Source organism: Hyperolius riggenbachi, chromosome 5 (genome assembly GCF_040937935.1).
Source record: "Hyperolius riggenbachi isolate aHypRig1 chromosome 5, aHypRig1.pri, whole genome shotgun sequence".
In the NCBI taxonomy this organism is placed as follows: Eukaryota; Metazoa; Chordata; class Amphibia; order Anura; family Hyperoliidae; genus Hyperolius; species Hyperolius riggenbachi.
Genome location: NC_090650.1, coordinates 245551887 through 245574847, shown reverse-complemented (window position 1 = coordinate 245574847; position 22961 = coordinate 245551887). Strand labels below are relative to the sequence as shown.

At 44.5% G+C, this 22961-nt stretch overlaps 1 long non-coding RNA gene across 1 annotated transcript in view; it reads left to right on the top strand.

The window, feature by feature from the left end:
- Positions 1-3929: 3929 nt before the first annotated feature.
- LOC137517604 (uncharacterized) overlaps positions 3930-22961 on the top strand; it is a 90027-nt gene continuing 70995 nt past the window's right edge. Inside the window, exon 1 of the long non-coding RNA XR_011020593.1 lies at positions 3930-3985. This is a non-coding gene — a long non-coding RNA (uncharacterized lncRNA). The remainder of the gene's footprint in view (positions 3986-22961) is intronic.

Sequence of the window (22961 nt, the reverse complement as noted above, 5' to 3'; positions counted from 1 at the left end):
AAAAAAACAAAGTAAAAATAGTTACAAGATAAAATGTACAAAGATAACACACAAAGCGATTTTGCTTACCAAAATAAACGGGAAATAAACGTACCAGCGTATCGATCTGGTGTTGTTGCGGGCGGTACGCACTTCTGGTCAGGAACCAGGTTAGTTCTAGCCGTGTGAGCTACCTCCAAGAACTACAAGTTGTGGCTATCCTAGCTGCGGTTTTATACTATGAAATACGCCTGGAGGCTGTAAGCCTGTGTGGACGGGGGGAAGCTAGATTTAATAACATCCTCAGACATAATTTGATTTCCCAGAGATCTGACATCCACATGTGAACAGTGTCCTATACAACAAAAGACTTTGTTAACCTCCAATCTCCCCAGGTTACAGGTGACAATTGATTAAGGCTTTCACATTGCAGCAGGATGTCCTGTGTGATCCGCTTCAAAGCAACTGTCTGATTAAGTGTTTCCTAATTACCTGTTTTCTGGCTGTCCAGAGGAACTGTATGCTAATGTCCCAGCCCCCTGCTTCCAGAGAAATTCACTGCAAATGTAGTACAGCCAGATAACCATCCCTTCAAAGCAGAATACACATGTGAGATATAGCAGACAGAAAATGACAGAGATATGTTCCTGTATTTCCTAATATCATCAGCACCTCAATATATTCCTGACACCCCTTATAAAAGGCAGGCATCGCCGGCCATTTTACTAACTCGTGTGCCTGCAGTAAATAGAGAAGGGACAGCTGCTGCAGACTCTCTCATAGGGAAAGAGTAGTTAGGCTCTTGTAGGCTTCTTAGCTTGCTCCTTGCTGATTCTTATTGCTAAAATAGCACCCCACAACAGCTCTTTTGAGAGCTAATCTTGTTCTTGTGATCTATTTTTTTTTCTGTGTGTCCCACTGACACTTGTGTTGCATAGACAACCTTGATAATTCATACTGTGTGTGCCACTGCCAGGCCCAGCACATTCAGTGACTACCTGTGTGTGTGACAGGTGCACATTACCCATCACTGCATATACCTACCTGTTGTTCACTGTGCACCCACCCACCTATGTGAGTGCACACAGTGTCACTGTGCCTGCCCGCTACCTGTCTGTGTGTGACAGGTGCACATTGTAATACCCATTACTGCATATACCTACCTACCTACCTGTTGTTCACAGTGCACCCACCTACCCACGTGAGTTGAGCGCACGCAGTGTCACTGTGCCTGTCCACTACCTGTCTGTCTGTGACGGGTGCACATTGTAATACCCATTACTGCATATACCTACCTGTTGTGTTCAGTGCACCCACCTACCTACGTGAGTGCACGCAGTGTGATATACCACTCCGTGCATACCTGTTATCTGCATCTGTGTGACTGCACATTGTATTTGTCAAGTCAGTGCATACCTTTCACTTCATCCCCCCAATATGGACAAAGCAAAAGGCAGGCCACCTGGCAGGTCTGTTCGAGGTCGTGCTGTCCTGATTCTGGCACCCCACTTAACACTCAGTCGGCCGCCACCACCAAAGTGCCATCACCCCAGGGCTCAGTGGTGTGGACATTTTTGTGTGTGTCTGCCTCAGATGAGAGCAATGCCATCTGTACTCTCTGCCACCGAAAATTGAGCCGTGGAAAGACCAAGACCCGCATGGGGACAACTACCTTACAAAGGCACATGATTACAAAGCACAAACTGCAATGGGATGACCACCTGAGGAAAAGCAGCACACAAAAGCAAAGCCACACACCGCAGTGGAAGATAACAGGCCACAATTTTTTCTCAAAAAAGGCGATACCTAAACTGTACCGTGATGATGAAAGGCAAGTGGTGACATCTCTGGCACACAGCCTTGGGTCAAGGGTCCATCTGACCACGGATACCTGGTCTGCAAAGCACACTCAGGCCTGCCCAAAGACTAAGTCAGTCCCCACACACAGCATCTCTGCCTGCACGCCATGTGACTGCCTGCCCCAAGACTAAGTAAGTTCCTACACAGCATCTCTGTCCGCAGGCCGGTTGACTGCCTTCTCCACCACCACTAACAGGGTCCAGGACTCCAGGCAGATTCCTGAACTTTTAAGGCTGCTGCTAGCAGTGGCCGCTATAATGATTATCTGGTGCGTGTACATGCAGCTGCAACAACAAAACAAAAGGCATGTACATGTTCCAATTCCCCTTCGTGATCATCACCTTGCCGCGGTGAAGGGGATTGCGTATCACAATGAAACAATGACCGACGGCTATATGAGTGTGTCAGGGGTGGGGAGGGCACACGTACGATAATAAGGTCGTTGATTCATTTTGGACAGACCAAATTTGATGAGCTGGACAGTCACTGTTCTGTCATTCAGCTACCTCAGCCGGGCGACCATATGGGCTTGAAAACCGCCGCGGCCTGCACTCTCGCCATGGTGCGCACCAGTCCAGCACGGCCGTCACTACGCAAACAGCTGTTTGCGGTGCGTTACACAGTGAGTTTGGTGTGTCAGTGTGAAGCAGTACTCTAATTACACTCCCTGATTGATGTATACACATGCAAGATGTTTTAAAGCACTTTAGGCCTCCAATTTAGCATTCAATGGGATTTCTGCCCTTAAAACGCTGCTTTGCGTCAAATCTAGATTTTTCCCCGGTACTTTTCTTGTGTATCCCACTCCGGCATGCCCCCCTCCAGGTGTTAGATCCTTGAAACATCTTTTCCATTACCTTTGTGGCCAGCATAAGTGTTTCTATTTTTCAAAGTTTGCCTCCCCATGGAAGTCTATTGCGGTTTGCTGAAGTTTGCGTGAACCAAACTTTTGGTGGAAGTTCGCAAACCGAAAATCGGAGGTTCGGGCCATCTCTAATAGTGAATCAGCAGCATCTTTACTATAAAATAGAGATTTTAAAATAAAAAAAATAAAAACCTCTGTTGAAGCACAAAAACAACAGGTTAGCTTTCATCTAACTTGCAGATTAAAGAGACTCCGTAACAAAAATTGCATCCTGTTTTTTATCATCCTACAAGTTCCAAAAGCTATTCTAATGTGTTCTGGCTTACTGCAGCACGTTCTACTATCACCATCTTTGTAATAAATCAACTTATCTCTCTCTTGTCAGACTTGTCAGGCCTGTGTCTGGAAGGCTGCCAAGTTCTTCAGTGTTGTGGTTCTGCTATGAACTCCCCCATCCAGGCCCCTCTCTGCACACTGCCTGTGTGATATTTAGATTAGTGCAGCTTCTCTCTGTTTTATTATCTTTTACAAGCTGGATAAATCCTCCTCTGAGCTGGCTGGGCTTTCACATAATGAGGAATTACATACAGGCACAGCTGTCTGCACTCTGCAGGAAGAAATAGCCTGACACTTCAGTGGAAGATAGCTGCAGGGGGAAAGAAACACACAAATGATCTCTTGAGATTCAAAAGGATGGCTGTATACAGCCTGCTTGTGTATGGATGTATTTTCTATGTGTGGACATACTGTACATCAACCTACTTCCTGTTTTGGTGGCCATTTTGTTTGTTTATAAACAAACTTTTTAAAACTGTTTTTAACCACTTTTAATGCAGCGAGGAGCGGCGAAATTGTGACAGAGGGTAATAGGAGATGTCCCCTAACGCACTGGTATGTTTACTTTTGTGCAATTTTAACAATACAGATTCTCTTTAAGGTACTGTGTTTATCTTTTTGTTGTTGTGGCTTCAGGTTTGCTTTAATAAGTAAAAATAACTACACATTAATCTTTAAACTTTAGATATTTCTCTTGCTTATATTGCTGATTATTTTACTTATTAGTTATTACCAGTGCTAATAATTATTATTTATTTACATCTAACACACACAACACTTGCTATTGTTTACTAACTAGTTTATGAGATGTTTGCCATAGTCTAGTGTTATGTCACATGCAACACTATTAATAAGGACATCCAGTTAGCTCATCATGTGGCTTTCAAAAGTTCAACTGACAGTTTTACAAACAGCATCCTGGTAACATTACCTTGCAGCCTGGGGGTATGTACTGTGCTGTGCTGCCATAGTAACCCAATACCACAAGTGCTCTGAACCATGTTGACATGTACAGGCTGCAAGCAGCGTGTGTCGGAGAGTCATTTTCTGTGATACTTAGCAACCTGATATTACCTTAGGAACAACATGATACTTTTTAATTTAGGACATTTAAGTGTTTTTTATTCAGATCGTGTTGATTCACAATCAGCAACCCATTTTGAAAACCGTATTTCAAACAGATATTCGACCTTTGGAATGGAAGATATAGAGAAGGCGTAATCAGACTGAAATTTCTATGTACTTTCTTGGGCTTCCACTTTGTTTAATGCTCACAGCTTATAATTAACGTATCACAAGTTCACTTAAACAGTTGCCAATTATAGAGAAAGATTTATACATCTATGAATGGTCATTACAAGAATTTAATTTACAGCAGATGCTGCTTCCTGTGCCAGCTAAAACCTAGAAAAATATTGGCCACATAGGAATTATGTCACGACAAAACAGAATCTAACAATTTTTCACATTATAATAATCAAAATGAAGCCATACAAAAATGAATTGAAAATAAAACTTCTGCATTCTAGAATATTGATTATCAATCAGCATCATAACTAGCAAATGAGTCTTCTGAGCTAATATACCACAAGCTGTTCTTTTGTTCTTCTTGTTGCACTCTGGGATTTTTATTTTAATGGCTTCTTTCCTTCCCCCTACCTATAGAAAACATTCAGGCAGGGAACACACTTGACAGTTTTCGTATGCGTTTTCTGCACAGAAAAACTGAGAACTCATGTTATTCAATGGGTTAGTTCACACGTCTGTATCATGATTTTGCTTATTTTGTCAGTTTTCTGTATCAACTACATTAGCTGTTGTGAAAAAAACGTGCACGTTTTTCTGCATAGTTTAGAAAAACATATTGGTTCGCACCCTTGTGAGTAAAAATAGAGTGTGCTAGGGTCAACAAGATAGATGCTGTATGTAGAAAAAAGAGGCCCTTCAAAAAGCACCACTCCAATGTAAATATTAACAATTAACATGAATCTTTATTAAACATAATCAGTCACAAACTCAGGGATTCAACCTGACAAAAAACTCTAAAACCATGATAAAACATCCCATAAAATATCTCCATGCTGGTAAATATTGCTTGCTATATTAGTATAAAAAGGCAATGTTGCAACAATATATCATAGATCAAAAACAGGACAGCAGCTTCTTAATAGAACCTGCTGCCTGTGAGAACCCGGGTTCAGTATTGCAGTGCTATAATTTAATGAGGCAATTGAAATGTACAACACCATAGGAAAAATATAAATAGTGACAATAACAATAACACTTAGTGTATACCACCAAAATATGATTAACAACCATGTATGAAAAAGGTCCGCAGCATGGACAAAGTGCTATAATAGTGCAAATATATCAGAATTAATAAACATTTAACTGGTGATGACTAAAAGCAATGTATGTGCAAATAGGCTCCTAATGAAAACTGACAGTGCAGCAGCCCACAATTGTGTACACAGAGAAAGTGCAATAGGGCAATACTTAGCCGAGTTGTGGATGAGGAGGCAAGCGTGCAGCAGGAGAGACGGAAGATCCCCTCGAAGCTACCCCACTAGTTACGCGGGCGCAACCCCGCTTTGTCAAGGAGAGGAGGAGGGTTCCAAAAAGTTTCCATTTCTTCTAACTTGCGACAAAAAAAAATGAAATCTGCCACGGACTCACCATGCCCCTCTCTGAATACCTTGAAGGGTCTACTTTCCAAAATGGGGTCATTTGTGGGGTGTGTTTACTGTCCTGACATTTTGGGGGGTGCTAAATTGTAAGCACCCCTGTAAAGCCTAAAGGTGCTCATTGGACTTTGAACCCCTTAGCGCAGTTAGGCTGCAAAAAAGTGCCACATATGTGGTATTGCCGTACTCAGGAGAAATAGTATAATGTGTTTTGGGGTGTATTTTTACACATACCCATGCTGGGTGGGAGAAATATCTCTGTAAATGACAATTTGTTAACTTTTTTTACACACAATTGTCCATTTACAGAGATCTTTCTCCCACTCAGCATGGGTATGTGTAAAAATACACCCCAAAACACATTATACTACTTCTCCTGAGTACGGCGATACCACATGTGTGGCACTTTTTTGCACCCTAACTGCGCTAAAGGGCCCAAAGTCCAATGAGTACCTTTAGGATTTCACAGGTCATTTTGAGAAATTTCGTTTCAAGACTACTCCTCACGGTTTAGGGCCCCTAAAATGCCAGGGCAGTATAGGAACCCCACAAATGACCCCATTTTAGAAAGAAGACACCCCAAGGTATTCCGTTAGGAGTATGGTGAGTTCATACAAGATTTTATTTTTTGTCACAAGTTAGCGGAAAATGACACTTTGTCAAAAAAACACAATCAATTTCCGCTAACTTGTGACAAAAAATAAAATCTTCTATGAACTCGCCATACTACTAACAGAATACCTTGGGGTGTCTTCTTTCTAAAATGGGGTCATTTGTGGGGTTCCTATACTGCCCTGGCATTTTAGGGGCCCTAAACCGTGAGGAGTAGCCTTGAAACGAAATTTCTCAAAATGACCCTTGAAATCCTAAAGGTACTCATTGGACTTTGGGCCCTTTAGCGCAGTTAGGGTGCAAAAAAGTGCCACACATGTGGTATCGCCGTACTTGGGAGAAGTAGTACAATGTGTTTTGGGGTGTATTTTTACACATACCCATGCTGGGTGGGAGAAACACCTCTGTAAATGACAATCTTTTGATTTTTTTTACACACAATTGTCCATTTACAGCAGTATTTCTCCCACCCAGCATGGGTATGTGTAAAAATACACCCCAAAACACATTGTACTACTTCTCCCGAGTACGGCGATACCACATGTGTGGCACTTTTTTGCACCCTAACTGCGCTAAAGGGCCCAAAGTCCAATGAGTACCTTTAGGATTTCACAGGTCATTTTTGTTTCAAGACTACTCCTCACGGTTTAGGGCCCCTAAAATGCCAGGACAGTATAGGAACCCCACTAATGACCCCATTTTAGAAATAAGACACCCCAAGGTATTCCGTTAGGAGTATGGTGAGTTCATAGAAGTTTTTATTTTTTTGTCACAAGTTAGCGGAAATTATTTTTAGTTGTTTTTTTTCACAAAGTGTCATTTTCCGCTAACTTGTGACAAAAAATAAAATCTTCTATGAACTCACCATACTCCTAACGGAATACGTTTGGGTGTCTTCTTTCTAGAATGGGGTCATTTGTGGGGTTCCTATACTGCCCTGGCATTTTAGGGGCCCTAAACTGTGAGGAGTAGTCTTGAAACAAAAATGACCTGTGAAATCCTAAAGGTACTCATTGGACTTTGGGCCCCTTAGCGCACCTAGGCTGCAAAAAAGTGCCAATCATGTGGTATCGCCGTACTCGGGAGATGTAGTATAATGTGTTTTGGGGTGTATTTTTACACATACCCATGCTGGGTGGGAGAAATACCTCTGTAAATGACAATTGTTTGATTTTTTTTACACACAATTGTCCATTTACAGAGAGATTTCTCCCACCCAGCATGGGTATGTGTAAAAATACACCCCAAAACACATTATACTACTTCTCCTGAGTACGGCGATACCACATGTGTGACACTTTTTTGCAGCCTAGGTGCGCTAAGGGGCCCAACGTCCTAATCACAGGTCATTTTGAGGCATTTGTTTTTTAGACTACTCCTCACGGTTTAGGGCCCCTAAAATGCCAGGGCAGTATAGGAACCCCACAAGTGACCCCATTTTAGAAAGAAGACACCCCAAGGTATTCCGTTAGGTGTATGGCGAGTTCATAGAAGATTTTATTTTTTGTCACAAGTTAGTGAAAAATGACACTTTGTGAAAAAAAAAACAAAAATCAATTTCCGCTAACTTTTGACAAAAAATAAAATCTTCTATGAACTCGCCATACACCTAACAGAATACATTGGGGTGTCTTTTTTCTAAAATGGGGTCTGTTTCTGGGGTTCCTATACCGCCCTGGCATTTTACGGGCCCAAAACCGTGAGTAGTCTGGAAACCAAATGTCTCAAAATGACTGTTCAGGGGTATAAGCATCTGCAAATTTTGATGACAGGTGGTCTATGAGGGGGCAAATTTTGTGAAACCGGTCATATGCAGGGTGGCCTTTTAGATGACAGGTTGTATTGGGCCTGATCTGATGGATAGGAGTGCTAGGGGGGTGACAGGAGGTGATTGATGGGTGTCTCAGGGGGTGGTTAGAGGGGAAAATAGATGCAATCAATGCACTGGGGAGGTGATCGGAAGGGGGTCTGAGGGGGATCTGAGGGTTTGGCCGAGTGATCAGGAGCCCACACGGGGCAAATTAGGGCCTGATCTGATGGGTAGGTGTGCTAGGGGGTGACAGGAGGTGATTGATGGGTGTCTCAAGGTGTGATTAGAGGGGGGAATAGATGCAAGCAATGCACTGGCGAGGTGATCAGGGCTGGGGCCTGAGGGCATTCTGAGGGTGTGGGCGGGTGATTGAGTGCCCTAGGGGCAGATAGGGGTCTAATCTGATAGGTAGCAGTGACAGGGGGTGATTGATGGGTAATTAGTGGGTGTTTAGGGTAGAGAACAGATATAAACACTGCCCTTGGGAGGTGATCTGACGTCGGATCTGCGGGCGAACTATTGGTGTGGGTGGGTGATCAGATTGCCCGCAAGGGGCAGGTTAGGGGCTGATTGATGAGTGGCAGTGACAGGGGGTGATTGATGGGTGGCAGTGCCAGGGGGTGATTGATGGGTGGCAGTGACAGGGGGTGATTGATGGGTGGCAGTGACAGGTGATTGACAGGTGATCAGAGGGTTATTACAGGGAAGAACAGATGTAACTAATGCACTGGCGAATTGATAAGGGGGGGTCTGAGGGCAATCTGAGCGTGTAGGCGGGTGATTGGGTGCCCGCAAGGGGCAGATTAGGGTCTGATCTGATGGGTAACAGTGACAGGTGGTGATAGGGGGTGATTGATGGGTGATTGATGGGTAATTAGTGGGTGTTTAGAGGAGAGAATAGATGTAAACACTGCGCTTGGGTGGTGATCTGATGTCGGATCTGCAGGCGATCTATTGGTGTGGGTGGGTGATCAGATTGCCCGCGTGGGGCAGGTTAGGGGCTGATTGATGGGTGGCAGTGACAGGGGGTGATTGATGGGTGGCAGTGACAGGGGGTGATTGATGGGTGATTGACAGGTGATCAGTGGGTTATTACAGGGAAGGAAAGATGTAAATAATGCCCTGGCGAATTGATAAGGGGGGGGTCTGAGGGCAATCTGAGCGTGTAGGCGGGTGATTGGGTGCCCGCAAGGGGCAGATTAGGGTCTGATCTGATGGGTAACAGTGACAGGTGGTGATAGGGGGTGATTGATGGGTAATTAGTGGGTGTTTAGAGGAGAGAATAGATGTAAACACTGCATTTGGGTGGTGATCTGATGTCGGATCTGCGGGCGATCTATTGGTGTGGGTGGGTGATCAGATTGCCCGCAAGGGGCAGGTTAGGGGCTGATTGATGGGTGGCAGTGACAGGGGGTGATTGATGGGTGGCAGTGACAGGGGGTGATTGATGGGTGATTGACAGGTGATTGACAGGTGATCAGTGGGTTATTACAGGGAAGAACAGATGTAAATATTGCACTGGCGAATTGATAAGGGGGGGTCTGAGGGCAATCTGAGCGTGTAGGCGGGTGATTGGGTGCCCGCAAGGGGCAGATTAGGGTCTGATCTGATGGGTAACAGTGACAGGTGGTGATAGGGGGTGATTGATGGGTGATTGATGGGTAATTAGTGGGTGTTTAGAGGAGAGAATAGATGTAAACACTGCGCTTGGGTGGTGATCTGATGTCGGATCTGCGGGCGATCTATTGGTGTGGGTGGGTGATCTGATTGCCCGCAAGGGGCAGGTTAGGGGCTGATTGATGGGTGGCAGTGACAGGGGGTGATTGATGGGTGATTGACAGGTGATTGACAGGTGATTGACAGGTGATTGACAGGTGATCAGGGGGGATAGATGCATACAGTACACAGGGGGGGGGGGGTCTGTGGGGGGGGGTCTGGGGAGAATCTGAGGGGTGGGGGGTGATCAGGAGGGGGCAGTGGGCAGGGGGGGAGATAAAAAAAATAGCGTTGACAGATAGTGACAGGGAGTGATTGATGGGTGATTAGGGGGGTGATTGGGTGCAAACAGGGGTCTGGGGGGTGGGCAGGGGGGGTCTGAGGGGTGCTGTGGGCGATCTGGGGCAGGGGGGGGGGAGAAATCAGTGTGCTTGGGTGCAGACTGGGGTGGCTGCAGCCTGCCCTGGTGGTCCCTCGGACACTGGGACCACCAGGGCAGGTGGCAGCCTGTATAATACACTTTGTAAACATTACAAAGTGTATTATACACTTTGTATGCGGCGATCGCGGGGTTAACATCCCGCCGGCGCTTCCGGATAGCCGGCGGGATGTTGCGGCGGGCGAACGGATGACGCGATCGCTCCGCCCATGCCCTTAGAAGGACCGCCGCCTCTGTGGGTGAGCCGGTCCTTCAGGGCTCCACTTCCCGGCCGCCTCTGTGCGTTAGGCGGTCGGGAAGTGGTTAAACTCAACATGAGCAAAACGGAGATTGTGATATTTCCACCTTTGTTCTCTGTTCCACCTCCCATAGTCACAAATTTTTAGGGATGGTTGGAATTGCCAATTTCCACTTCTGCAGGAAAAAAAATCAGCTTTCCACCATTGCCGATTAGCGCTACCACTTTCCGCTACCAATTTCTGCATTCTGATGCGGATTTTCACGGAAATTTCTGCCGACTTTAACATTGATTTTCTCAAAAAGTATAAGGTCTTTTTAATAGTTTTTTCCTCTTGTTCCCACTCTTCTGTTGAGGGCTCGTTTCCACTATTGCGGTGCAAATCGCTGTGGTAAAAATTTGCATGCGGATGCGAATTTCGCATGCAATTGTATGCGAATTTTCATAAGAATTCGCATGGATGACTATATATGCGATTTTAACCATGGCAGTGCCTGTGTGCTTTTCCATTGATTCTATGCGAATTCGCATGTGAATTTGCATGAAAATTCGCATACCAAACCCGCATGCAAATTCCCTATTAAATACATTAGCGGCGATTCGCATAACGGTGTGCGGCATGTGAATTCTGACGGCTCTGCCATGCAGATTTCTCCCGCACAGAAAAACGCTCAGGATTACTGACAAGTGGAAACAGGCCCATCCACTTGTATTGGCTATGCGAATCTGCATGCAGGAAACGCATGCAGATTCGCGATAGTGGAAACAGGCCCTTAACATACCCTGAAAATTTGGTGTTTCTAGCACTTATGGGGGCTTTGCTATTAATCTCTAAAGTCGGGGGCATAACGCATATTGGTAATGCAGATTTCTGCATTTTACATTACAGTTAAGGCCGCCGACTTTAGCGGTTAATAGCAAAGCCCTCGTAGGTGCTAGAAACATCACCTTTTCATGGTTTGTTCAGCAGAAGAGTATGAAAAAAAGAAAAAAAATCTTTCAAAAAGACCTTTTACTTTTTGAAAAAAATCAATGTTAAAGTCGACAGAAATTTCTGTGAACATTTCCGCGAAAATCTGCCTACTGCACTTCTATTACCGATTTCCGAATGCAGAAATTGCATTTCCACGAAATCCGAATGAGCATCCCTAGTCACAATCAATGAAGATAGCACCCCAATAACATCAACTCCCAAAGCTTCTTGTTTGGGGGTAACTCTGGACTATGAGCTCTCCTTTATACCACATATCAACACATTACACACATCCTGCTACTTCCATCTCAAAAACATTTCCAGAATCTGTCCAATCCTCTCACAAGAAACAACTAAAATGCTTGTGCATGCCCTAATCATCTCCCGTCTTGACTACTGTAACACTCTACTCTGTGGTCTACCAAAAAGCAGACTAGTACCTCTCCAGTCCCTACTAAACTCTGCTGCTCGTCTCATCCACCTCTTTTCCAGATCCTCTGAGGCAGCTCCTCTCTGCCAATCTCTCTATTGGTTACCAGTTACTCAAAGTATCTAGTTTAAACTTCTTACGCTTGCAAATAAAGCTCTACACAAGCTATCACCTCTATACATTTCCTCTCTAATTTCCAGATACCTCCCCGCACGGATCCTCCGTTCCTCACAGGAGACCCTTTTGTCCTGTAGCCTAGTCACCTCCTCTCACTGTCACATCCAGGACTTCTCACGGGCTGTCCCTTTCCTTCGGAACGCTCTCCCTCAGCTGGTTCGTCATGCCCTGAGTCTGGAAACCTTCAAATGTACTCTGAAAACACACCTGTTTAGACAAGCCTATAATTTGCTATAGGCAGCACTATAGGCACACTGCCTTACCTACTAACCCCTGTCTTTCCATCCCTATTGTTTATTCCCCACTACCCTCTAGATTGTAGGCTCACAAGGGCAGGGACCTTGTGAGAGATCGCGGAAATGCCGCTGCGAGTGCTACTGATCAGGCGGCTGATTCTGCGTCCAATGCGGCGGTTTGCACGAAGCAGCGTGCAGCTGGTGTGGCTGAACCTGTTAGTTCACACAGGTTTAGAGCTACGCACGCGCGCGCCAGAAGTCAGGACCTTTATGCCAGCAGGAGATGTGTCAGCTGATCAGGATGATCAGCTGATTCCTGCTGGACTCCTGATTGGCTGAGTGGTTCGGGCAGGGCGGCAGAGTCCTGCAACTATATATACAACTTGCTTGTCAGTTGCTGGTTGTCTGCCGTTGCGATCACTACGTGGAAGCACTCAGAACTTTAGTCAGATCCTACAGTGTGTTAGAACCAGGTGGACCTGGGAATTCACACTTAGCCAGATTATTTGAATTGTATTCTGTTTATGCTTAAGCTAATTGCAGAGGAGAAAAGAAGCTTCCGGGCACCAGTGTGCATAGCCAAGTCACCTTTTATTCAAAGCTCCCAACACCTTCAAGACATATATGCATAAACCTCCCAACCTGCCAAAGCCTCATCTTGTGCCGATTTTCCTCTTTTCTTGTGGACTATTTATGCTTAAGCTAGTTCCAGGGTGTAGAGACCAAGGACCTCACACCCAGTTTAGGGAACTGTGTTATCATCTGTGTTATACTTCAGACTAGTTCCAGGGTGCTGAGACTACGGACCTCGCACCCAGTCTAGGGAATACTGTATTATCATCTGTGTATTCTTCAGACTAGTTCCGGGATGCTGAGACCAAGGACCTCGCACCCAGAATAGGCATTGTTTGATATATGTTATGACTTATAGCTTTTCTGACTACTCCTCTGTCTTCTGATTCGGTACCTCGTATATCTGATATTCCGTTGCCAGACCCTGCTTGACTTGGATACCGAATCAGCCTTCTGTCTTTGTACTTTATCTGTCAGTGTGTTACCGACCAGGCGTGCCCGACCTCGAGAGCTATCTCTCCCCTTAAGAGATAGTCTTCAGACCAGATAGTGACATCCACCTTTGGGTGTCACTCACTCCCTGGTCCTTCCTACCTCCAGCCTGACTCCTCCCCTTGGAGAGCCTCAGGCTGCTGAAAGGTTCCTGTGCCTTCCCAAGCAGTATTCCAGCACTGCTGGTGCATTGCTCAAAGTATTACTGTTACACCAAACACTCACATACCTGTAGGTGTCCAGAGGTTAGCAATATATCTGTATTATCGGTGATGCTGCAGATCATCGATAATCAGGTATATATCTGCATTTTTGGTGATACTGCAGATCACCAATAATCAGATTCTCTCTGCGTGCTGACACCAATCGTTACAGACCTCCTCCTAGGTTTTCTCATACTGCTGTAATTTTAACATGTGCCCATGGACCAACTACACATCAACTATGTATGTATTTGTATTTCTACTATTCAATGGGCTTGATTCACAAAGTGGTGCTAACAGTTAGTACGCTGGCTGGTGAAAAGCCCTTTATCATGCCTAAACCCAGTTTAGGCGTGATAAGTTTAGAAATGATAAGTTTAGGCATGAAAAGTTTAGGCATGATAAGTTTAAGCACCAACTGGGTTAGCGCCGCAGTGCACAGCTAATCAAAAGTTTTGCGCTAGCAAAGTCTGGTGCACTTTATATAGAGTTTAATGGCGCTGCTTTGCGTGCAGGACTTTGCGCGCTATCTACACTTATCGAAACTTATCACGCCTAAACTTATCATGCCTAAACTTATCATGCCTAAACTTATCACGCCTAAACTGGCTTTTCACCAGCGTGGTGCAATGGTTATCATGCCTAAAGTCTCTAACTGGGTTAGCACCCCTTTGTGAATCGAGCCCATTGTCATAACTGTACAGTGTCTTGTATTTCCTATGTATATTTGTTCCACATTATTTGTTTTGTACAAAGCTTTGGGAGTTGATGTTATTGGGGTGCTATCTACATTGATTGTGACTAGGGATGCTCATTCGGATTTCGTGGAAATGCAATTTCTGCATTCGGAAATCGGTAATAGAAGTGCAGTAGGCAGATTTTTTCTGAAATTTTCACGGAAATTTCTGCCGAGTTTAACATTGATTTTCTCAAAAAGTAAAAGGCCTTTTTGAAAGTGTTTTCTTTTTTTCACACTCTTCTGCTGAACAAACCATGAAAATGTGATGTTTCTAGCACCTACGGGGGGGCTTTGCTATTAACCGCTAAAGTCAGCGGCCTTAACTGTAATGTAAAATGCAGAAATCCGCATAACCAATATGCGGTATGCCTCCGACTTTAGAGATTAATAGCAAAGCTCCCATAAGTAGCACTACAAAAGTAGTAGCACTACAAAGATAGTAGCACTACAAAAGATGTCGGCTCTATTTATATAAAAAAAAATAATAATAATAATAATAATTCAGCTCTTTGTGGCTGGTATTCCTTGTCCCGCTGCTCAGGGCTTCAGTTGGTTAAACTGGTCAGCAGCACCTGGAATACTCTCACCTTCAGATGTTGCTGGTAACACCCGTTTAGGTATTCTAGCTGGCAGGCGCTTGTGTCCCTTGTTAATATATATTGTGGGTACTGTCCTTTAAAACTTAAAGGCAAAAAAATACAGTCCATGTAGCGGGTGTTCCACTATAACCATATAATCTATGTTGCAATAAGTACTGGACTTTATGTAATATATTAAAAAAAATGCACAAAAATGCAGTGTCTCAAAGAATATAATAAACTTTATTGATACAAAACACACAACTTGACATGAAACAATCTGTGTAACGTGAATTAAAAGGCTCAATAAAGGCTTATTCAAATTGTTTGGCTGGCAGAAAAAAGGACCATATTAGTAGAATTTGCATAATGGTTGAATTGGCAACGACACTAGTCCGTTTCGGGCTGAATATGCCCTTCGTCAGGCCAAATAAGCACATTTACAATTTCTAAAAGGCAAACAAATACAAAACATATTAAAATCCAAAACCATTTATCCAAAGAAGCACCGCACCCCAGTCAAGGAGAGATCTCACCAAACAAGTGGAGTAGAGAGAGACCATGTGTACCAGGGATGTCTAAACACAGAGTCCAAATCAATCATATGGACTCACATACCAAAGAATGTAAAGGTTAAAGATGAAACCAATCAAAAAGGTGAAGATGACCCAAAGATCATAGCGTAAATTATGTCACTCTGATGTATCATAAAGGACAGGTAAATATTAGTCCTTACATCAGGGTTCAAGAGTAAAGATATAAGAGCAGACTCAAGGTGAAATACACAATGTCCCACAAGGACCAATTAATATTCTATACTCCATACTTTGCTAGCTGTGAAGCAGGTAACATCTCTCTTCTCTCTCTCCCTTCTGGAGACCAGCATCATCTGCAGCACAAATCATCATCTGCAGCACAAGAACCATCATCTGCAGCACAGACCAAGTACGATGACGGCGCGCACAGACGCAGCGGCTTCATGCTACCCACATTGGTGATCTCTTCTATTAATTTTTTTCCTACTGACCTTCACCACCTCACAAGCAAAGGCAAGCATCCACTACAATCGCCAGGAGCTTCTACAGATTGGATCAAGCAGCACAGGAGATTACTTTAACACGGAATCAAAACCGCAGGAGATTCTTAGATAACCAGGACTTTCGTTAACCACTGCTATCCTCGGAAATAGACGGGGCAGAAAGCGAAGCAAGAGGAAACAAAAGAGAGGTAAGCGATCAGGACTGCTAACTAGACTGAGAGCTACTCCACATAAAACCCCTCTTCCCTAGCACACTTCTTGCAAATGTGAGATCCCTCGCAAATAAAATGGATGAGCTCCGACTGGATATCTCCACGTATAAAACTATGAGAGACTGTTGCGTTTTGATTTTTTCGGAGACATGGCTGGACCCCTCTATACCAGACGCTGCAGTTGAGCTTTCAGGTAGAGTTGGGCCGAACCTCCGATTTTAGGTTCGCGAACCGGGTTCGCGAACTTCCGCGGAAGGTCCGGTTCGCGTTAAAGTTCGCGAACCGCAATAGACTTCAATGGGGATGCGAACTTTGAAAAAAAAAATGTATGCTGGCCACAAAAGTGATGGAAAAGATGTTTCAAGGGGTCTAACACCTGGAGGGGGGCATGGCGGAGTGGGATACACGCCAAAAGTCCCCGGGAAAAATCTGGATTTGACGCAAAGCAGCGTTTTAAGGGCAGAAATCATATTGAATGCTAAATGACAGGCCTAAAGTGCTTTAAAACATCTTGCATGTGTATACATCAATCAGGTAGTGTAATTAAGGTACTGCTTCACACTGACACACCAAACTGTTCACTGAACAGAACAGGTATGCAGTGGCGGGTTCACAGTACAGGTATGCAGTGGTGGGTTCACAGAACAGGTATGCAGTGGTGGGTTCACAGAACAGGTATGCAGTGGTGGGTTCACAGAACAGGTATGCAGTGGTGGGTTCACAGAACAGGTATGCAGTGGTGGGTTCACAGAACAGGTATGCAGTGGTGGGTTCACAGTACAGGTATGCAGTGGTGGGTTCACAGAACAGGTATGCAGTGGTGGGTTCACAGTACAGGTATGCAGTGGTGGGTTCACAGTACAGGTATGCAGTGGTGGGTTCACAGTACAGGTATGCAGTGGTGGATTCACAGTACAGGTATGCAGTGGTGGATTCACAGAACAGGTATGCAGTGGTGGGTTCACAGAACAGGTATGCAGTGGTGGGTTCACAGTACAGGTATGCAGTGGTGGGTTCACAGAACAGGTATGCAGTGGTGGGTTCACAGAACAGGTATGCAGTGGTGGGTTCACAGAACAGGTATGCAGTGGTGGGTTCACAGAACAGGTATGCAGTGGTGGGTTCACAGTACAGGTATGCAGTGGTGGGTTCACAGAACAGGTATGCAGTGGTGGGTTCACAGTACAGGTATGCAGTGGTGGGTTCACAGTACAGGTATGCAGTGGTGGGTTCACAGTACAGGTATGCAGTGGTGGATTCACAGTACAGGTATGCAGTGGTGGATTCACAGAACAGGTATGCAGTGGTGGGTTCACAGAACAGGTATGCAGTGGTGGGTTCACAGTACAGGTATGCAGTGGTGGGTTCACAGAACAGGTATGCAGTGGTGGGTTCACAGAACAGGTATGCAGTGGTGGGTTCACAGAACAAGTATGCAGTGGCGGGTTCACTGAACAGGTATGCAGTGGTGGGTTCACAGAACAGGTATGCAGTGGTGGGTTCACAGAACAGGCATGCAGTGGTGGGTTCACAGAACAGGTATGCAGCCAGGGACAAGCTAAGCCTAACTAATCTTTCCCTATGAGAGAGAGTGTGCAGCAGCTCGCCCTACTCTCACTAATGCAGGCACACGAGTGACCGTAATGGTCGCCGCTGCCTGCCTTTTAGTAGGGGGAGTGGCTCCAGGGGCTAGTGTAGCCTAATTGGCTACACTGTGATGTAGAGGGTCAAAGTTGACCCTCCATGGTGCATTATGGGGCGAACCGAACTTCCGCAAAGGTTCGCCTGCGGGACGCGAACGCGAACCACGGAAGTTCGCATGGAACCGTTCGCAGGCGAACCGTTCGGCCCAACTCTACTTTCAGGTCACACGCTTCACCGCGCTGATCGAACGCATGATTCTGGCAAGAAAACAGGTGGAGGTCTATGTGTTTATATCAATAATGCTTGGTGCACTAACGTAACCATAATCAACAAGTCTTGTTCACCTGATGTGGAATATCTAATGCTGAGATGTCGACCTTTTTACCTACCCAGGGAACATACAGTTAGTATAATTATGGCAGTGTACATTCCACCTCATGCCAATACTAAGTCAGCAAATGAACAACTTTTTGATGTCATTAGTAAGCAACAGAACTCACACCCTGATGCAATTTTCATCATTGCTGGAGATTTTAACCAAGCAAATCTTAAGAAGGTATTTCCCAGATTTTATCAGCATGTGGACTGTAAAACCAGAGGAGAAAACACCTTGGATCATGTCTATACAAACATAAAAGGTGCCTATAAAATCACCCCACGCCCCCCACTGGGATAGTCTGACCATCTATCTTTGTTTCTTATTCCCGCATACAAAGCCATTATCAACACTGCTAAACCAATTAGCAAGTCTGTTAAAGTCTGGCCTGAGACTGCCTCTCAGCTCCAAGATTGCTTTGAAAATACAGATTGCGATATTTTCTTTTATGAAACAGACCTGGAGACGAGTACTTCCTCTGTACTGTCATATGTTAATTTCTGTTCGGACACCATCACTGTCAACAAAAGAATTACGGTTTACCCAAATCATAAATCATGGATAACAAAAGAACTCAAGGAACTTCTAAAGAATAGAAACAAAGCTTTTAAAATACAGGACAAAGAAGCATATTCTTCAGCCAGAGCAAGTCTGAAAAAGGCATACGAAATGCAAAACTTAAATACAAACAAAGGATTGAGGAAAACTTTGAAAATGACTCAAACCCAAAGAGGATGTGGCAAAGCATTCAACTATTCACAGATTACAAAAAGAATAATAGCACTCAATATACACTGGATAATAACATCCCCAGCCTAGCAGAGGAACTTAACAACTTCTTTGCTAGATTTTAAAAAGACAACAATCGGCCTCCAGTCAACTTTGGGCCCACTACAGACTCACAGCCTTTAATCCTTCACATACATGAAGTGCAGAAAGCACTCACAAATATCAACACCAGGAAAGCTGCAGGTCCTGATGGTGTGCAAGGACGTGTGCTCCAGGCCTGTGCTGGTCAACTAGCGAAAGTTTTTACACAAATATTCAACCTCTCTCTGTTCTTAGGTATAGTCCCATCATGCCTTAAATTTACAACCATTGTGCCAGTCCCATAAAATCCTAAGATAACCTGTCATAATGATTATCGACCAGTTGCTCTAACCCCTGTCATCACCAAGTGCTTTGAACGACTGGTAGCCACACACATCAAGGCCTCCATCCCAGCAAATCTAGATCAACACCAGTTTGCTTACGGAACAAATAGATCGACTGAGGATGCCATCTGTGTAGCTCTCCATGCTGCACTCTCACACCTGGAAAAGCCCAACTCCTATGTTAGGATGCTCTTTGTTGACTACAGCTCAGCATTTAACACCATTGTACCTAGCCAGCTGACCAACTCCATGCACTAGGTCTTGCTCCCTCCATATGTACTTGGTTATTGGACTTCCTTACTAATCGCCCTCAAACTGTCAGACTAGGAAAACAGACATCCTCCACCCTTACCCTGAGCACCGGATCAGTGAATAATGGCGCACAGCGCCTATGCATAAAAATGGCGCCACATTAAAAAGATACGCTTATCGCTATTTATCGTTAGTACTGCACAATAATGGCGCACAGGGAAAAAAGAAGAAAAACGGCACACAGTAACGTTATTTATCAATAGCGCCGTTCATATGCCAAACAGCAGACGTTATTGCCCACAGTAACGTTATTTATCAATAGCGCCCTACATAAGCCAAACTGTAGACGTTATTTAACTGCAAAACGGTGAATGGATTTAATGTAACACTGTCAAGGTTAGGGTTAGGTACCACTGGGGGGTCTTAGGGTTAGGCACCACCAGGGGGGTCTTAGGGTTAGGCACCACCAGGGGGGTCTTAGGGTTAGGCACCACCAGGGGGGGTTTAGGGCTTAGAGATAGGTACAGAGAGGGTTCTGTGTGTTAACGCTAAATAACGATAAGGCTTTAACGCTTAATAACAATAAGGCTTTAACGTTAAATTGCGATAACCGGCAAACGTATTAGCGGCAACACCGTGCGCCATTATTCGCAGGCGCCATTTTCAGATGAATCCCTGAGCACTGGCGTGCCACAGGGCTGTGTATTAAGCCCTCTCCTCTATGCAATCTTCACCCATGACTGCCAGCCTATCCATACCTCAAACATAATTGTTAAGTTTGCAGATGATACGACTGTCATTGGGCTTATATCAGACAATGAGGAAGCTGCATACAGAGAAGAAGTTAGGAACCTGACTGCATGGTGCGACATTAACAACCTGTTATTAAATACAAAGAAGACCAAAGAAATTATTCTGGACTTTAGGACCACCAAAAAGACCACTCTCCTACCGATAATGATCAATGCAGAGGCTGTGGAGAGAGTTTCCAGCTTCAAATTTTTGGGAGTCACCATCGCAGAGAACCTGTCCTGGGCTCACAATGCTTTAGCTCTAACTGGCAAAGCACAACAATGCCTCTACTTTCTGAGAAAACTAAGGAGCGCTAACCTCCCACAGAAGCTGCTGGTTAATTTCTACAGATGCACTATAGAAAACGTTCTGACCAATTGCATGACGGTCTGGTACAACAGCTGCACGAAGGCTACTAGAGAAGCCCTGCAGCGAGTTGTTAAAACAGCAGAAGCCATTATTGGCACTGAACTACCATCACTGGAACTTTTGTATAATACTCGCAGCTTGAGAAGGGCCAAAAACATTATCAAGGACAACACTCACCCTGGAAATGCCCTGTTTGAGCTCATTCCATCAGGTAAACATTTTAGATCAATCCGCACACACACAAACAGGCTGAAAGACAGCTTTTTCCCATCCGCCATAAACTTGATGAACTCTGAATCCTCTCTGAAATAATTAACACTGTGTACAAATTGTTTAAACATCTGTAATACCTGGCATACTTGTATAATTTCTTCTCTTCCTTGTTACTATCACTATGTTCCCTATATGCACCGTCGGTTGTCATGAAAAGTAATTTCGCTGTGTTACACAATGACAATAAAGTGAATTGAATTGAATATTGGTCCTGACATCATGATATTGCATGAAAAAGAGGTTAGAGGTCATGAGGATCACAATACAGACCTGCAAGGCGTCAGCTAGTGTAAGGAGCCAAGAGAGCAAAGCACGGAGAAAGGCTTGTGTCCCACTAGCAGGGGACAGAGCTCTCCAGAAAGGCTTCCTTCTCCTGGCTCCTGTTGTTAACACTGCTGGGCTCATTGCACTGTTTGTCATGGCCACATGCATACCCCACACTGTGAGAGCTACAGTATACAGGTGGGCAGGCAGCTGATGTCATGCAAGTGCTTCTGACTGAGGTTATCCTAAGAGGTGCATGGGACACACAGTAATCTCCTTTTTACTTTGCTGCCTATTGAAGAGGAGAAATTGCTGTTAAAGATACAAGCCTTCCACTCCTATCTGGTGGCAGTGGGTATGGTTACCTAGAGAGTGACCAGGGGCAGGGCAGGCAGTGGTGGAGACAGAGGCCCATATGCAATTAACTTTTTCTCCTGATTTTTCTGCCACGTGATATTTTCATAACTTAATATGCCTATTAAGCCACCAGCAAACAAGAAAATACTCAAAATAATTTTGATAGTACTGTTCTATCTACTTTTTGGTACTTTTTCAAATACAAAGTGCTAAAAAAAATTGTTTAAAAGAGAAGATGAAAAATTATCTTCTAGGAGAAAACTCAGGAGAAAAAGTTAATTGCATATGGCCCAGTCTTGGAGTTGCTGTACACAGGGTGTAACATTGAGTGACCCCCTTTGTACAGTGATTCTAAGACTGTCTCCACGGCTGCCTGCCCTGTCCCTGGTAACTCGCTAGGTAACCATATCCACTGCCACTAGTTAGATAGGGAAAGGCTTGTATCTTTATCTCTCCTCTTCAATAGGCAGCAAAGTGAGAAGGAGATCAGTGTGTGCGCCATGCACCCCTTAGGATAACCCCATTCAGAATCACCTGCATGACAACAGTGTTGGAGTCTGGAGGATTTAGTATCCAGGAGCCTTCTGAGGGGTGGAGGGTAGTGTTGCTGTTCAGAATTAAGTTAAAGTTATATTTGTTCTAATATCAGACACTTGGTTTGTACTGATTAGAACAAATATTGTTGATAACCAGACATTTTAGGAAATGTGTCTTTCTATCTCATAATACCATGTACTAAGATAAAGCATCTTTTACCTGAGCAACTGCAGGTGATGCATTCAATAATGTCAATGTACAGTTCTAATGTGGCACTGCTCAGCAGCCTTTATAACACAAGCATACAGTATACACTGATATCACTGTCATAAACTCTAGGTAAAACTTCATTGTATGCACATGCCATGGATTGGCCCCTAAGGATTGGGAACCACTGGCGATTGCAAGGTGATGGGAGACCTGCTAACTTCCTAAAGGCGCTGTTAGATCTGGTCTTGAGAGTATAGGAGGATGGTGAGTGCCGTGTGACTGGGTGTAGAGCTGGCCCTGTCCTGTAGAGAGAATCAAGATAATATAAATACTGCTGACCTACTTATACTACATTGTGGAGGTTTACAATATGTTTGTGTTTACATAGGCTTCTGAGCTGCTCCTTTGAACTGTACATTGACTTGGTGTTTTATACCTAAGGAGTTGGATTACTTGTTGTTAACCTAGTGCAAGAGCACTCTGGTGTGTTTTGTGCTTGGCTGTCGCTATTGCACAAATCCGCCGGACTTTAAATGGCCTTG